General features: G+C 37.9%; 1 long non-coding RNA gene across 2 annotated transcripts in view; it reads right to left on the minus strand.

The window, feature by feature from the left end:
• Positions 1-18,903, minus strand: part of LOC115294640 — a 128,438-nt gene that overhangs the window by 90,996 nt on the left and 18,539 nt on the right. Inside the window, exon 4 of one of the 2 annotated variants that reach the window (XR_003910022.1) lies at positions 11,570-11,712. The exons of the other annotated variant lie outside the window; for it this stretch is intronic. This is a non-coding gene — a long non-coding RNA (uncharacterized LOC115294640). Of the gene's footprint in view, positions 1-11,569; positions 11,713-18,903 lie in introns of those variants that run through there. 2 annotated transcript variants of the gene reach the window in all.

Consider the following 18,903-nt stretch of genomic DNA (forward strand, 5'->3'; position numbering starts at 1 on the left):
AAATTCAAAAAGTATTTAGATTTGCTCATTAAGTGATCATATACTCAATCTAACTATGCCTTAATTACACTGCAATTTTTAATTACTATTTTAGAGTGTGCATGACAAGGAGGCAAGCTTTACTCATTCCTAATTATTATACCCCCACAATGGTATCATCAGAATAGAGTAAAACATTGGTTTGTGAGGATAATTCATTCTGGAAACATGCTTGTCATCCAAAGCACTTGTATATCAAAGCGAACTTCAAGAACCATTGGCTCAGTTGTGCTCATGTGATGTTTGGCATCATGTAGTACTCATAGTGCAAAATACCATTCTCTTATCAAGTTAGAATTTAGTAGAAATGTTTGCTCATCTTGCAGAACACATGCAGAACAAGTTATTTGCAATCCAATGTTTCACTATATTTAATTTTTAATGTTTATTTATTTATTTTATGAGAGAGAGAGAGAGAGAGAGCACACAAGTGGGAGAGAGGGAGAGAGAGGCAGAGAGAGAGAATTCTAAGCAGGCTCCATACTGCCAGTGCAGAGCCTGACATGGGGCTTGATCTGACAAACTGTGAGATCATCACCTGAACTGAAATCAAAAGGAGATGCTTAACTGATGGAGCCAGAATATATCTTGATGCATTAATCAGAGAAAATTCAATTTTATGTGGTATGTTCTCTACATTTTTCTAGACAAGGAAATTTTTTTCTTAGTTTCAGAAACCATGCTCTTTCTTTCTATAACGAGGAAAATACCAACTCTAATAAACTTTCAACTTGTCTTCCATTACAAATACATTAAGAATTACAATGTCAGTGATTGAACTGTACATTCTATCCCTACAAAATATCAAGTTGTTACAGTTCTACTATTAATCATTATTATTTCCTGATGCCCTGGTGATCCCATGAGAAATATACATTTAGAGAATTCAATACATTTAACTCTCTGCTGGAAACATTTAGACTAGTGGAAATAGCAAATCACTAAATCATTAAAGCTGTTAATTTTTATTATGTGTAAAAGCAATTCACCATTAGAAGGTAGTTTATCACAGCCAGGATCATCCCCACCAATTGCTCTTTCACAAGGTTTTTTAACCATGTAAGAAAAACATATTCTACAAAGGTATGAATAAAGAGTTGGATGTGATATGAAAGCTTCAAATATACATCTAGTTGAAGGTAAAGACAAGTTCAAGATGAAGTAGAGTGGAAGGCGATGTCAGCAACACTAATATTCAGAGATGTTCACAATTCTGCCCCTACTATGAGAAATATACCCAGGGAATATTATTATGAGGACAACTGGAAGTGAAGACAGTAACATCAGATATTTAAGATTTGTTCCAAGGCTTGTCCTTTCCTTATCAACCTGAGTTATTATGTCTTCCCAAAAACTCAGATAAAACTTCAAAAGATTTCTGTTCCTGTTCAGAGATTGGAAGATTCGCCATTCTCAAAATGTCACTTCTTCCCAAATTCATCTATAGAATCAATGCAGTCTTAATAAAATACTAGCAAGTTATTTGTAGATATCAACAAGCTAATTCTAAAATTTATACAAGAGGAAAAAGACCCAGAATAGCCAACGCAGTAGTGAAAGTAAAGAACAAAGTTGGGGGACTGATATTACCAGACTTTAAGACTCATGGTAAAACTATAGTTGTCACACAGTGTGATATTGGCAAAAGAATAGAAAAAAACAGATCACTGGATCAGAATAGAGAGTCCAGAAATAGACCCACATAAACAGAGTCAACAAATCTTTGACGAAGGAGCCAAAGCAATAAAATGGAGCAATGACTGTCTCTGCAACAATGTGGGGGAACAGCCTGACACACACTGCAGAAAATGAACCTTGATGCAAGCCTTACACCTTTTACAAAGAGTAACTCAAACTGGACTTAAATGTAAAATGCAAAACTATAGAACTCATGGAAGATAACATAGGAGAAAATCTAGATGATCGGGTCTGGCAATGACTTTTAAGATACAATACAAAAGCCATAATCCACGAAACAAAGAACTGATAAGTTGGGCTTCATTAAACTACAAATTTGTTGCTTTATGAAAGACACTGTCAAGAGAATGAAAAATAAGCAAACTGGGAGAAAATATTTGCAAAGGACACATCTGAAAAAGGATGGTTGTCCAAAATAGAAAAAGAATCTTCAAATAGGATGATCAAAAAATAAACAACCCAAGTAAGAAATAGGCCAAATTTCATCATAGATACCGCACCAGAAAAGACGTACAGGAAGCAAACAAGTAAGTATATGAAAAGATGTCCCACAACACATGACATCAAGGAAATGCAAATTAAAATGACAATAAGATACTGCTACATACCTATTAGAATTGCCAAAACCCAGAACACTGATGACACAAAATACTGGTGAGGATGGGAAACCAAAGGGACACGCGTTCACTGTTAGTGGGAATGCTAATGGCAGGGCCACTTTGGAAGAAGGTTGGTTTACCATATTACCCACGCAGCCATTCTGTTCCTTGGTATTGACCGAAAAGAACTGTTTACACAAAAACATGCACATGGGGTTGTTTACAGCGGTTTTACTCACAGTTGCCAAAACCCAGAATCAAGGCGTCCTTCAGGAAGTGAACGGATAAATAAAACGTGGGAAGGCGAGACACTGAAATATTAACCAGTCCTGACCATTAATGAGTGGGGCGTCTGGGTGGCTCATTCAGTTAAGCATCTGACGCTTGATTTCAGCTCAGGTCATGATCTCATAGTGGTGAATTCGAGCTCTGCACTGGGCTCTGTGCTGACAGCTCGGCGCCTGGTGCCTGCCTCAGATTCTGTGTCTCCCTCGCCTTCTGCCCCTCCCATGTTCACACTAAGTCTCGCTCTCTCTCTCTCAAAAATAAATAAACATCAAAAAACATATAAAGTTAAAAATAAAAAAGTAAATAGAAAATGGTGAATCTGTAAAATGAATAAATAAACCAACAAACAAAGGAACTATCCATCTCCGTATCCGAAGGTATGGAAAAAACTTAGACGTGTATTACTCCCTGAGCGTCTGCTCAGTAGACAGCAACGGTCACTGTCGGTCCTTCTACGACTAAGTGAAAGAACACAATCTGAAAAGGCTACCTATTTTATGATTCTAACTATACGACTTTCTGGACAAGGCAAAACTAGAGACAGTGAAAGATCAGTAGTTGCCAGAGTTTGGGAAGTAGGAGTGATGGATGGGCAGAAGAGAGAAGATTTTTATGGCACTGAAACTACCCTGTATGATACGATAATGGTGGAAACATGTCTTATAAATTTGTCCGAACCTACAAAATGCAAAACACCAAGACTGGACTGTAGTGTCAGCTAGATGTAGGGTAATTATGATATGCCACTCTCTGTTCCTCAATCGCAACATATGTACTGCTCAGGTAGGGGGTTACACCTGATGTGGGAAAGCAATGCCTGTGTCAGAGCAGGGGGGTAAATGAGAAATCATTGTACTTTCCCCTCAATTTTGCTGTGAACCTAAAACTTCTATAAAATATAAATTCCACTTAGGGGCGCCTGGGTGACTCAGTGAGTTGAGCCGCTGACTCTTGATTTCTGCTCAGGTCATGATCTCACGGTTTGTGAATTCAAGCCCCACATTGGGCTCTGTGCTGACACTGCAGAACGTCCTCTCTCTCTCCCTCTCTTACCCTCTCTCTCTCACTAAGTAAATACAGTTAAAAAGAGTTAAAATATAAATTCTATTTTTAAAAATTCCTGCAGTGATGTAAATTTGAAAATCAATGTGATTCTTAGTTGGAAGACGCTTTGCATGTTAGTTTATCCTTGAGACTTAAAACTGGTCTGTGATGATCAGCAAACTGTTGAACTAACAGTGGAATCAAGATAATGAGATGGTTTTGTAATACCTATAAACCTCCGTGACATTACGAACTAAGCTGAATTTGGACACCCAACCAACTGAGGCACCCAGGTGCCCTCAAATCATTTTAAAAGGCTTGACTGTCCTGGAAATAAAGTCCTGTTAAAAGAAGACAATTTTTAATCATTTCCTCAAGATACTAAGTTCATTGTGTTAAGTTCATCAATTGATTACTATAGACTACAGAAGACAGAATAGTTCATTCCATTTCTTATGAGGCAAAGGGTGAATAAATGATTTAGATTGGAGAAACTGCATAAGGTTCATATAATTAAAAATAAAGGTTCACAATCTCTGGGTATTTGAAGCTTCAGGCGATCATGTAATACCACATACTATTCAAGGCTTCCCCTGTACTAATTTTCTTCCTCTGCCCACTTTTGCTTTCTCAAGTCATTCTCCCCTTTGCTGCTCTTCTTGCATAAATGGTATGCCCTCCCATTAAAGGGAATCACTCCACTAATACTGTGCATTCACCTTCCTTCTCGTGCTGCCTAAATGATCTCTCTCTCAGCTATTTTCTTTCTTTTTTTAATTTTTTAGTGTTTTTTATTTATTTTTGAGAGACAGAGAGACAGCACAAGCAGGGGAGGGTCAGAGAGAGAGAGAGGCACAGAATCTGAAGCAGGCTCCAGGCTCTGAGCTGTCAGCACAGAGCCCATCGTGGGGCTCAAAACCACCAACCGTGAGATCATGACCTGAGCCGAAGCCGGACGCTTAACCGACTGAGCCACCCAGGCACCCCTCAGCTTTTTTCTATCTCTACTGTGAATAGGCAAAGATCAGTATGCTCTTAAAGCACTGAATAAAGTGAAAACCCAACTTTCACTGTCTTAAGGCACTTTCTCATTGCCTTCAAAATGTCTTAAAATCGTATTCTAGGGGCACCTGGAGGGCACATTCGGTTGAGCATTCAACTACTGATTTTGGCTCAGATCATGATCCCAGGGTCATGGGATATGGCTCCACATCAGGGTTCATGGAGCCTCCTTGGGATTCCCTCTCTCTGTCTCTGTCTCTGTCTCTCCCTCTCTCTCTCTCTCTCTCTGTCCCTCCCTCACATTAACACTCTTCAAATAAATTAAATAAAAATAGATTAATCACTCAATAAATTAGAAGAACAATAATCCAAACTCATCATCGCCAGGCCTCACCTCAGATCCCTCAGCTGGTCATAGTTTGCAGATCTGAGAATCCCTGTTATTTCTGCAAATTTGGCCAGATGCTACAGACATGAGGTTGTATCAGTATCATCTTCTACTGCTTCATTTTTTAAGAATTTTTTTAAGTTTATGTATTTATTTTGAGAAAAAGAGAGCACAAGCAGAGAAGGGGCAGAGAGAGAGGACAGAGAGAATTCCAAGCAGGCTCCACACTGTCTGTATGGAATCTGATGCAAGGCTTGAACTCACAAACAATAAGATCATGACCTGGGCTGAAACCAAGAGCTAGACTCTTAACCAAATGAGCCACCCAGGTGACCCTCTTCTACAGCTTTTAAGTGTCACACTGGGTCATGTCAATGTACTTCTGTGCCACCTCTGGGCAATAAACCACATCATCTTTTCCTATTATAACAGACCTCATGTCGTATAGATCTATGTACTGACATACTTCCACTAAGGACATTTTTGGATTATTTTGAGGCACTTTGTGACATAAACAACATTATTTATTTGAGGGGTACATTAGAACAAAAAGAATCTTGCATATCCAATGGTCTGCATTTCTTAAATACTGTGAGACTGTGGAATCCAATTCAAATTCTAGAATCATCTTACTAAAAAGACTCGACAGCTAAAACTATTAAAAATGTGATAAACTTAGTATTTCCTTCAGGTAATCCACCAAAGCTCATTTCACACGTTTTTCCCCCTTCTGCTCCTTCCACTGAAGTGTTTATACTACATCAATATCACTTAATATTGTAATCTTCTAATAAAAGGGACTGAAGTGTTTCCTAATATGAAATCTTTAAACCTGATTTAGTTCATTTCTCTGTATCATGGTTAAGGACTTACTAAGTCCCAGGATGGAAAAGAAAAATTTGTTGACGAATTCAGTCTTGTTCTGGCCAGACACATTCCAGGCCTTCCTAACCTACTCTAACTGGTCATTCATTCCTTCATTTAGTCATTGGTGTATTCAGAAAATGGAAAACTGTCAGCATTATACATAAGATGCTACTAGAGAGGTCACTGTTGCATTCTATGTGACAACTAACACCGCGTGTCCAATGATACGAGTAAAAGTGCAGGAAGTGGCAAGAAATACAGAGGATCTCAGAAACAGTATTTTCACAGAACAGGCTCTGTATGGCCAGTGTCCCCTCACTTCTTCAGAATTATATCTCACACTTGCTCAGACTTTCCCCATCAGGCTAAACTATCAGTTTCAACCGTCTCCATTTCTGGCCATAGGCAGCTCGCATTCACAGTCCTTTTTGCCCTCTTTCTTTCTCATTGTCTCTCTCTCTCTCTCTTGGAAAACTCTGGAGAATAAACCACCACAAGCTTTTGCTCTCATATGATGGACAAAGTGTATTTTACCCAGATAAACAGATCTAACACATGATAACATTTGACAGAAGGAACAAAAATTAAACGTCAATGATTAATAGATGCCGGTGTCATTCCATCCAGCTAGCAACTGCAGCTTAAAGAAAAGCAAACTTGTCACTTTTAGTTTCACAATGACTTATTAATGGCTTTGAAAATAAGAAATGCTGGGCTCTCAAAGCTATAGCATAATATTTTAAATCTTTAAGTTTTAAATTTTAGTTTATAAATACAGAAATTTTATAAACTGTGGTGGAAAAGAAGCCCGTATAATATTCTTGATACAGAGGTAACTCCTCAGCCAAATTCAGAATGAATCCCTTTGACTGTAAAACCACACATAGGATGAAATAAGCTTCTATTACAGGAACTCTCTCCCAGGAGCTAACTGTAAGTTCTGGACAGAATACAGAACATGGCTTCTCAAAGTACTAAAGAGAGACCAGAGGCAGATGAGGCGCTTGGGTGGCTCGGTCAGGTAAGCATCTGACTCTTGATTTCAGCTCAGGTCATGATCTCATGGGTCATCGCATCTAGCCTTGCACTGGGCATCTGCACTGACCGCGTAGAGCTTGCTTGGGATTCTCCCTCTCTCTCTGCCTCTCTCTTGCTTGTGTGCATGTACTCTCTGTCTCTCTCAATATAAACAAATTTTAGAAAAAAAATTTTCAAAAGAGACAGGTGATTCTGGAAAGGGGTTGATATTTGGAAGAAGAGAGTTGAAGTCCATGAATTTCATTTTTTTGTGCCCTCTGGACTGAGGCCAGACACGGTTGAACCAGGAGAGGCTCTAAATGGTCTGAGGAGCTGGACAGAATATGAGACAACCAAACTCGTAGATGTAGGGGGAATCCCATAAAGAAGAGAAAGTGTTCCAAATTGCACATAAACTCTTCCAGAATCTCCAACCAAACCAGAATCATGCATGAGGACGTCATACCCCAAGAGCCTGGCCAAGGACAGAAGAACAGACAGAGACTTTTGACCTGATATATAAATACAAGACTTTATAGTTTAGATCCAACTAATTTAATGCCTACTCGGCTCAAATAATGAAGTCAATATTCTTCTAAGGAGCACAGCAGAATCCAGAGTCCTCACAGCATGACGTTTACACTATACTTCCAAGCAGTTCAACATATCTTCTTACTCCACTATCCTGATGTGGGTTAACGGACTCATCACTACACAGTTTATGTCAATTCACTAATATGTTTCACTGAGATATGTTCACAAACAAGGATTTGCTCAAAGGAAGGTTTTCTTATCTAAGCAGTAGAAATTTTAGAGACATTATTTTAGGGGTGGGCAGAGGCCACTGTCTAAAACATGCTTTTCAAAAACAACATAGCACTAGCTTTTGCCCATGCATATATTTGGCCACCTTCATCTTCTATAAAATGTATATGATGGTCTTTTCCATAAATATGTAATATCTTTTAATTTCATGCAATGGAGCTCCCTAGGATTCTATGATTTTGCCCAACTTGAACTCTCATAAAGCACTATAGATTGTTTCCCTTTTGATAGCCATTTACATCTTTCATCTTTGATTAAACAAATTTAATATGAAAAACTGCCAACAAGTGGGAACTTTTGTAATGCTATGGAAGACCAAATTCTCTCATTTCTATCTGACAAAAACAATTAGTATAATTAGCTGAAATGGATTCTAAGTAATAATGCACCAAAAATGACAACTTCTTTGTGGACAACAAAACAATTGACTCAATGAGAGTCATTTCCTTTAGAAAGTACATTCCAGAGGTGAAACATATTTTTTTTAATGTTAGAATTTCAACACATTGGATAATTATTCAAAATGAAACATCATTTTTAAATACAAAGAGTAATATACTATTATTACTGTCAATTGTGCAAGTAGAATTTAGAAGAAAAGAGGAGTGACAGGCCCAGGGTGCTATGTTTGGGGTGGGAGGAGGCTAAGGTTAAAAACATTGCCAAGAAAAAAATCAAGAATATAATACTTCGGATGGAAACATGAAGAAGCAGAGATGGAAAAGATTTAAGTTACGAGGAGACATTGAAGATCAACATAAGGAAAAAATGTATGAGTTACTAAGACAGTATGTAAACTCACTAGAGAGGGAAATGAATAAACGTGTTTGGGAAGTACTATATCTAAAAGCCCAAAGATGTCAATTATCACTCAAATTGCATAAAATTAATACAAAGAGGTATGAAAATGTCGATTATTTATTTAAAAGATCTAATACAGTTATATACTTCTATTTTACTAAGGCATCCAAAAGTTCGACTCCTTTTTTAATGTCTTAATTCTTCATCCAATAAGGAGTTAATGATCTCCTCCTATTGGTCAAGTCAGACCCTCTGTTAAGGGCTGGGATACCAAGGGAACAAAGTGACACATTGAGGCTTCTAAAAGGGAAGGAGGTTCAGGGCAAAGCAGGCACATTGTTTCTGTGGTGAGTGCATTATGATATATTAAGAAAAGAAAGACCGGGGGCACTTGAGTGGCTCAGTCGGTTAAGCATCTGGCTTCAGCTCAGGTCATGATCTCATGGTTCATGGGTTCAAGCCCTGCAAGGAGCTTCTCACTGACAGTGTGGAGCCTCCTTGGGATTACCTCTCTCCCTATCTCCCCTCCTCCCTCTCTTTCTCTCGCTCTCTCTCTCTCTCTCTCTCACTCTCTCTCACTCTCTCTCTCACTCTCTCACTCTCACTCTCTCTCTTTCCCTCTCTCAAAATAAATAAAGAAGAGAAAGCAAGGGAAGGGGGAAGGGAAGTCAAGAGAAGGGGGAGAAGGGGTAGGGAAGGAAAAAGGAAAAACCGAAGTCGAGACCAGACGAGACTAGACCACTGGTAGAAAATGAACATATAACTAAGGAATATGATAAACCAGAGGGTCAGGGAAGGCGCCTCCAAGAAATGACGGGAGCTGAGGCCTGGTGGATGACAAGCAGTTAACTAAGAAGCAAAGGATGGGAGGGCACAAATTTAAGACAGGCTTCCAAAAGTACAGTGACTGCCGCTACCATAGGGAAACCCTCTGTTACACGTGGTAAAGTCCATCAGTCCTTTTAGCTGTTCATTTTCTACTACCCACGGTTCACGCTGTGTCAAAACAATGTTTGGTATGTTTTTACCCTACTGAGCTCTCTAAAGGAAGTGTTCATATGAGCGAACTTTATTTGCAAACTTAGAGAAGCAAATCACTGCAGTTTTTAAATTCTGCAAGATGTAAATGAACAGTTTATGAGGCAGGATGGTGTCTTTTTTCATATAACTACTTCCTCCATTGATGTCTGGCTTCTAACAGATGATCAATATATACTAAATTTGCATTACTTATAGGTTGTTATGCCTGTTTTATGAAGATTCATATAAAAAGCAATAAACAGTAACACTGTGCCCTTGGACAAACGCATACCACACACACAGACACACAGCACATGCCTGGAAATACATGCCTGAGCTCCCTAATTCCCACGACAGCTCTTGACTAAGCGCAAATTTCAGTCTGCAAATGCCTATTTGCGTTAAGTTTGAACAGGAGCTAACATACAATCTAAGTCAATCTTATCCAAAACATATTATTTTGTGACATAAATAACATTTTCCTCATCTCAAAGAGCTACAGAAGATAAGAAATCTTACGGTTAGAGTATATGTCCTAGAATGAAACCTGTGTTATTTTTCTACAACTTTAATTAAATAACTGAAGGAAATGCACTCAACGTCTTAATAAAAATAATGGAATAATGATGCAACACCTGAAAAGAGCTGATAATAACATAATAAAAATGGCAAAGATTTCCAATTTTAGATATCATTTTAGGGTTTCTTTAATGAAAATGGGAATTTAAGAAATGAAATAATTGTCCTATTTCCAGATACCCTCTTGAGAACATAAACATTATTTTCTAAAAATAAATAGTTCTTATTTCTCTACTATAAATTGAGGTCAATATTTTGAAAGCATTATAAATCATTAAAATAATTTCAGAAGAGCATAGTTCTTGCTCTCTAGAAATTATGTTATACCTAATTATATATATTAATGTAAAAAATGCACCCCATTTATAGTCCCATTGTGTATGCATTGAAAATCTTGTCTCTTTCTTGATTCATTTTGGAGCAAACTATTAAAGTGCAGTTACCAAGTTCAAGTACATCCTACTTCAAATCTAATGGACCTCTCAAGACTGGAGTGTCTCAAAACTCACTTATTGGTCCTCTATTTAAACTTATACATTTAATTTTCTCATCCAGGGTTTAAATAAAATCTCTATGATGATTATTAAAGTATATCTAACTCTAGCAAAGATCTTTCTGATGAACTTTGAACTCACATGTACACCTGCCTACTCAACATCTCCACTGAACGTTAAGATACCTTCAGCTCAACCTTCTGAAACCTCTTGGCTGATGGTGACTCCGTTCTTCCTTTTCCAAGCCACAAAAGCTGCGGACGGCTACCTCACCTCTTTCTTTCTCTCATGTCATTTTTAATGAAGAAAGAAGTCCTATGGTCAGGCTTCTATATAAAATACATACAGAACCTGATCATCTCTTGGGCCACATTCACTGCCATCATCTGGGTGACAGAAAACTTCATTACCCTGACTGCAAAAACCTCATTATTCTTTCTTTTTCCATATATTTCCCTTCAACAGCATATTCTCAAAATCAAATGCATAGACACTACTACTTTCAAATAGTATTTCTATCTTCGGTATCCATGGTCTCACTCATGGCAGATTCATAGATTTTTTAAATGACACAGAAATCTTTTGTAACTTTTTAAAAAATGGGGGCACCTTAGTGATTAAGTGTCAAACCTCAGCTCAAGTCATGATCTCCTGGTTTGAGGGTTCAAGCCCCATGTCGAGCTCTGCACGAACTTGGAACCTGAAATCTGCTCCAGATTCTGTGTCTCCCTCTCTCTCTGCCTCTCCCTGGCTCACATTCTGTCTCTCGCTTTCAAAAATAAATAAACTTTTAAAAACTTAAACTTAAATTTAAAAAATTTAATTACACAGAAAAAAAAGAAGCTCATGAAGAATGGCTAGGACATTTTGAAAAGGCCGTACATTTGTCCTTTCATGCTAAATTCATAATAACGATAACAACAAATAATCACTTCACTATCAACATCATGACACTGTAGTCCTAAAACGAACCACCCAAGGATATGCTGTGATCAGGAACAGAGTACTTCATCTTACTTAACTGCACAGATGGTGAATTCTGAGAAAGTACCTGTCAGGAAAATAGAGATGACATATTGAGGTCCACCTAAGATAAGGTAGCTGTCAATAAAGCAATATACAATAGAAATACTAGACTCCATAAAAAGATATGTTTATTTATAAAACTTTCAATGATTATCAGGTGGGTTCAAAATGATAAATGTCACCAGGGACCTCTGGCCTTTGTGCCCCCCTCAAGTAGCCCATTATAGGAGAGGAAGAGATACCTCTTTCTGCCCGTCTGTCTTCTATCATCATGGGTATTTGTCTCAAATGCTTGGGGAGCTTTCAAATCCAGCTCTCAGAATGATTTCTCATTGCTCATGTAAGCAAAGATAATTCTACTCATTATGCCAACATCTCAATTTAAATTATTCTCTAATTCCAGTCAGACATTAATAAATCAGTTGACAGATTTGAACAAAATGGGAAAAGTGTCATTGTTTCTTGCAACCCGTCGATTATTCAGGCAGTCAGATAACATGTTGGAGCCAAAACCGTGCTGTGAGAGGCAGCCAGCCAGCCTGAAGCCATGGGACCCTCCCTCTGACTATCCCCGCACTCAGGACGAAGTGGAGAGAGCCCAGGGTGAACAGAAAGCAAAAAAGAAAAGAGGCCATTTGTCATTCCCCTGCTTCAAACCACCCCTGGGCTTCCAATCCCACTTAGAAAATGATCCTTACTCCTTCCTAAGTGAGAGACCCACAGATGGTCATCAGCTCCTGTCACCCCAACCATCTTGGATTTCTTCAGACAGGAGATCTCCAAACTCAAGCCTTCCCTAGAACTCTGCCCCTGCTCTTACCTCCTACAGAAAGAAGGCCGGTCCTTCTGATTCTTCTGTATTTCTCCCTTATTCCATCTGTGCATGAACGCAAGCACTGCTTTCTCAGGGAGGCCTTCTACAACCATCTTCAAAGTAGCCTCTTGCCCATCCATGCTGTGCTCATTACTCTCTGCTGCCTACGGTTTGACCTGCCTTGAACTTTAGTAAAGGTCATCGCCAACACTTAATACTACATACACTCCACAGGTTTCCAGTACTTGACTCATGATATAAGACTGAGGCCAGAGCTCCTGTTCATGACTTATCCAGGCACTGAGAACACTGCCTGGAACATAGTAGGTATTTCATAATATTTTCAAATTAACTAATAGTTTAAGGATATGTTTAACAAGTATGAGAGGGCATTTATTTCTCCATTTACTTTGTTTCCTACTTATATTTAGACTAACTTATTTTAAATGTTATATCCTATGAGATGTGGCTTTCTGAAATTTCCATTTGTTTACAAAATATTAATTTCTGGAAAAAAGACAAATGTGTTCATTATTAGCCCAGGGCCATCTTGCTCTGGATCTGATTTCCTAGAGCAAGATCAGTCTAACAAAAAAACCAAACAAACAAACAAACAAACAAAAAAAAACAACCCTGTAATTTCTCAAATTATTTTTTGAGCATTTGGCAAAATGGAAATGTTACGATGATGGAAAGGAATCAAGATTAAACAACAGCAGCAACGACAACTACAAGTGATCACTGATGAACACGGAGCATCTGTAGACAATAACCTGACGTGCAAATCACTGGCATATTTTTAAAGAACTACCTTGTTATCATAGTCAACAGAGTTACCCATCGAGTGTTTTGAGGCGTAAGAGACAGTGCTGGGCACACTGTGAATAACAGAAAAGCTCCAAGAATTTCAGTTAAATCATGAATATAAGATATATATTAAAACACTAAAAACAGAAATTTCAGACATTATATGATAATTGAAAAAAAAATGGGCTACCTGGGGTGGAGAGGCGGTTTGCCTTGGTGACTCAGTCAGTTAAGAGAATGACTTCAGCTCAGGTCATGATCTCACTGTTTGTGGGTTCAAGCTCCACGTCGGGCTCTGTGCTAACAGCTCAGAGCCTGGAGCCTGCTTCGGATTCCGTGTCTCCCTCTCTCTCTGACCCTCCCCTACTCATGCTCTGTCCCCTCCTCTTTCTCAAAAAATAAACATTAAAAAAATTAATAAACAAATAATGGGCTACCCTGGGTCAAAAGACAGAAAACCAGTGTAGGCCGAGATAGCTAACAGGAAGAGGAAAAGGAAGTGAAATTGAGGATCATCTGTGACATACAAAACAGATTTTAAAAAAGAATAATTCAACAAGGATAGGAAGGTGGAAGATACTGCGCCCAGCATTTTGGGTATCAGCAAGTATGCAGAGCCTTATTCCAAAAGGCAGGTTATGAAACACAAACAGAGGAGACAGATCTTCAAAAAAAAATTTTTTTTGGCCATACTGCTGAAGTGGCCAGTAGGCATCAGAAAACATTCTTCTAAAATTTTCTCAAAGTGAACATATGAGTTAGTCTTTCATATTAAGAAAAAAAATTCTTTTATAGAGTTTCTCATAAACTGATGCTGATTTGGGCAGTTTTCTTAGCATTTGAATATTTATTTTTCACCTCTGACAGAATCTGCATTAGTAGTAATACCTAACCATATTTAAACAAAGTATCTGTGCTTTCCTTATCATGAATTTTTTAATTTCGAGGCAAAATTAGTTTACTAAAACATCCAGAAGAGCTTTATGAATTACTTTGTCTTAATCATCAAGTCAAGGGAAAAGGTTTTAAATGTTAAGTACAAATATTAAGTTTAAATGAGTACAAATATAGTTTCATAAACATTTCCTAAAGCAAAAAAAAAGAAAAATACTCCTTGAAGGATGAAATACTTTTGGTATAACAGGTCTGCAGGTTTGACACCTTCTAGCATTCTCTCCTTGCAAACAAAGCAGCATTCCAGAGGCAAAATTCTTCCCTTCCTGCAGCATCAGAAAAGCTAAAATTTAAGCCCACGACTGAACACAGGGCCAGGACGTGGCTATCATCCCTAAAGCCTAGGAGTTTAGGCTCCACACGTGGCTGTATTCCCATACTCAGTTCAGGCAGACTGAGGCTTAGGTCTAAAATATGTGACACACACCCAGTAACTTCACTATGCTGAATTTTTATGAAGAGTCTACATCAAAACTCATAATGTCAGAAAACATTCAACCACTGTCCTACACAAAAAGAAAAACACCCGATTTTCAGAATACTAATTAGCAGCAGTGAGACAGACTTCCTGATTAGAACATCTGACCTCCCCTGGACCGTGTGATCTTATGAGAACTCGTCTGTGCCTGAATTAGAGATTACACCGCAACACACACACCATGTAGCACCGTTTGCTGACAAATTTTAAAGTAAATTATAGGGGTCGGTCTAAAAAATTATATGTATTTCCTCAAGTATACACTTCAGTCTGTACTCACCATGGAGTATGAAATTGTGGTCATTATTCTAGTAAAAATATTCATCTGATTCTACAGGTAAACACTAAAGGACTAGGGTAGTCCCATACTCTGTGCGCAGTGCACGTAGCTCCGGATTAATGTGAAGCAGTTTCATAGACGAGCGTGTTACAAAGTCATTTGGGAACAGAGATGTGGGGATGTAGAAGTTGCTAGGATGTCTTCTACAGGGAGCTCATGGGGAGACAGCTCCAAGGAACAGTGGAGATTAGGTGGGCATGGAAAGGACAGGCAAGGGCCCAGAGCAGCAGAATTCCGTGTTTCTTAGTTTGTTTTTGTTTTGCACAGGGAGAGTACCTTTGTCAAAACCATAGGGTGAGAAACATAGTTTGTCAGAGCAACACGTAGAAATAGACCGGTAAGTCCAGGACTTCTTCTAGAAGCTTTAGGTGTCAGTATTTTGTTAATCATTCTAAATTTAGTAAGAAATAAAATAATCTTGATAATACTTAGATTTAAAAAAAAAAGTGACCTGGAGTTTGTTGTGGAAGATTCATCTGAAAGCAAAGTGGAAGTCAGAATGGAAATTAAGCATAGAGTCCGGGAGAACGGCTCATTCATTCATTTGCTCATTCAAATATTCCTCAGCGCTCATGTGCTATGTGCCACCCGCAGTGACGGGAGGAGACAATGTGTAAGCTATGTAGCTTATGCTAAGGGAAAAACAGATAAACGACAGCAGCAAACCTAATTTAAAATCTAGTTCTTGAAAGTTATAGTTATCTCTAGAAGTGAAAAGGTAGAGGAGGAGAATAATCTTGAAGAGAGGCTTGTTTTGGTTGGCTGAGTAATTTAAGGTCTCTTTCAGGAAATGGCATCCAAGCTAAATCCTAAAGAAGACAGACAAGGAGAAAAAGAACTCTTCGAGCAGAGAGGATAGTATATGTATGAAATCCGACGCGGGAAAAGTCTTCAAAGGGCCGAGGGAAGGAAAACATGACAAGCAATTTGGAGATAAAACAGCATGAGATAAATTTCCAGCCCTATGAAAGGACTAGATACTAAGGGCTTTAAAGCCCATTTCAAGTTTTTATATTTTTTTATACATGCAATGAACTCTTACATGACTTTTAGATCTGAGAGTCATGCTCATCCAATTTAGGTTAAAGATTGCATAATGCCTAGGTAGGACACAAATAACAGTGAACATGGGTAATAAGAGGAAAAATGAAAAGAAGACCCCAAGTGCTTATAAAATTTTAAGTTTAAAAAATAGGAAGTTTGCCAGAACAGGGAAATCAATTGGCTGATATGAGAAGTTGACAGAAAAAAAGAAGCTGCAGTTACAGGGTGAATGATAGGGCCATGAATAAAAACGAGAAAAAAATGAAGAGAAGGTCGTGACTGGAAATGATGAGTTTGTGTTAGATACTGTTACATTTCTATTACAGCACGTAGCTACTCATCAGCCTTTAAAATTGGAGCAAAGAACTTCTCTGGCCAGGATGACCTGATTTATCTTCTTGCCAGAAACAATGAAAAATGCAGACAAAATAGATCAAACAATGGTCTTCAACATTTTGGAAATGAGGTAATTAAAGATCATGATCTTTGAGAGAGATAAATATATGTATAAAATTTACAAGTGTCCCAGCTCTCTGCCTGAAGTAAATCAAGAGACCTCGGTCCAGGAAATTGGAAGCCAGCCAGAGCCTAATAATCTACCTGACCTGAGGAGATAGAGACCAGAGGAAACAAGGCAACTAAAGTTTCCAAAGGGGAATATTAGAGAAGAGAGAACTACTCCAAGAGAGACCTGTGGAAATCAACAGAAGGTGCCTCACGTATCCAGTTGGGTACTCAGCAGCACATATACGTGAGCAAAATACCTCAAGAGGAGGAAAAGAACTACCCCAAAGACTTAGAAACAACAGAGTGTACAGCTCAGAGAGGACTGGGATAAATACCTGCTTCTGTCAGCTATACTAAAAATCCTCTCATAGAACTTTCTAGAACTCAAAAGGATTCTGTCTTACGAGTCAAAAAAAAAAATGCTAGACATAATACTGCTCTTGTCTCACATAACAAAGCTTAACTGTAAGACCCCAAAATATCAAACTGCTTCCAAGTAACTTAACCATATGTCAAAATAAAGCTTGACAATATTTTTGAGAATACAAAAATGTCCAGCAGTCAACATGGTAAATTTCAGTGACTGGAATCCAATTAAAATTGATAATGAAAAGAGAAAACAATTGAGCAAACTGAAACAGAAATGACATGGGCAATATTAAAAGTTATCAACGACCCCTTAAGAAACTAGAGAAAAAATTTAATGTGTTAACTAGGGACACAAAATATGTTACAAAGAGACAAATCAAACTTACAGAGTTAAAAATAGCAAATAAATTTGATGAAATAAAGTGGTAGATAAGATATTGGGGGAAAAAAGATGAACAAACTTGAAAATAACAGAAAATATCCAAAATAAAATAATGAGAGGAAAAACTAAACACAGTACCAATGAGGAGTGGATCAGCTTCAAGCAGCAAAATGTATTAATGTGTGTGCTTATAAATATATATTTATAAATATAACACCCAAGCTATTATAAACAACTTGATAATGATGTGATCTAATACATTTTTAAGGTATTTTCCTGTCCTTGTGACTTCTTCAGTTTTCTTAAATCCATTTTTTTAATAATTTGCATCAAATTTGATTATGTTTTTGTGTATCATTTCTTTAAATATTGCTCTGTCCCCTTTCTGTCCTTCACTGGCTCTCTGTCAAGAAAACTGATGAAATAAGATAAGGCAGCCTTCTGCAGGGTTTCTCATGGGTGATTGTGGAGAGAGATATTCTGAGGTCTACCAAAAGTTTGTGAGAAAACTTAGGAAAAGATTCTCCTCTAACCGAGTCTTCAGGTGAAGCCCCAACCACAGTGGAGAGCTTGACCACAGACTCATGAAAGACTTACCCCACACCCACGATCTAAGCTGCGCCCAAATTCCTGACACACATAAACCACTAAGTAACAAACATTTGAGGTGTTAAGTCAGTAGATTTTGGCATAATTTGTTATTAAACAGTAGGTAAATAATCCCTAGTCACAAAAATAAAAAATCTTAAAAGAAGTTAGAGAAAAAAAATAATAGATTCTTTATTAGAAAACATGGAAGATGACAGCACAGGGAATATGATGATGCTGGAGTAGTGACGTTTGGGGGGCAGACGGTAGCTCTACTCTGTGGGGAACACAGCATAACGCACAGACTTGCCAAACTACTATGTGTAAAGCTAACGTAACAGTGTGTGTCAACTGTACTTATTTAAAAAAAAGAAAAGAAAAAAGAAAGATAACATGTAAATACAGAAACATTTTTAAAGTAAAGAAAGAAAAAAATCTGTAAACTAGAACTCTACACTCAGTGAAACTATCTTTCGAAAGTGAAAACAAAATAAATTTTTGCAAACATACAAGAGATGAAAGAATTCAAAAGCAGCAGCCTTTGAATAACAAGAGATTTTAAAAGTAGTCCTTCTAGGGCCTAAGTCAATTGAGTGTCCAACTTCAGCTAAGGTCAGGATCTCATGGGTGATGGGTCAAGCCCCATGTCAGACTCTGAAAACTCAGAGCCTGGAGCCTGCTTTGGATTCTGTGTTTCTCTGCCCCTCCCATGCTTGCTCGCTCACTCTTTCTCTCTCTCTCTCTCTCTCTCTCCCAAAAATAAATACACATTAAAAAATGAAAGTAGTCCTTCAAAATAAAAAGGAAATGGTGCCGGATGAACATGTAAATCTACCCAAATGAATTAGGAGTAGCAGAAACAGCTACTACATGGGGAAATATAAAGACAATTTTTCAACATCTTACATCTCTTAAAAATAGAGTAGTTAAAGC

This window comes from Suricata suricatta, chromosome 6 (assembly GCF_006229205.1).
Source record: "Suricata suricatta isolate VVHF042 chromosome 6, meerkat_22Aug2017_6uvM2_HiC, whole genome shotgun sequence".
Classification (NCBI taxonomy): domain Eukaryota; kingdom Metazoa; phylum Chordata; class Mammalia; order Carnivora; family Herpestidae; genus Suricata; species Suricata suricatta.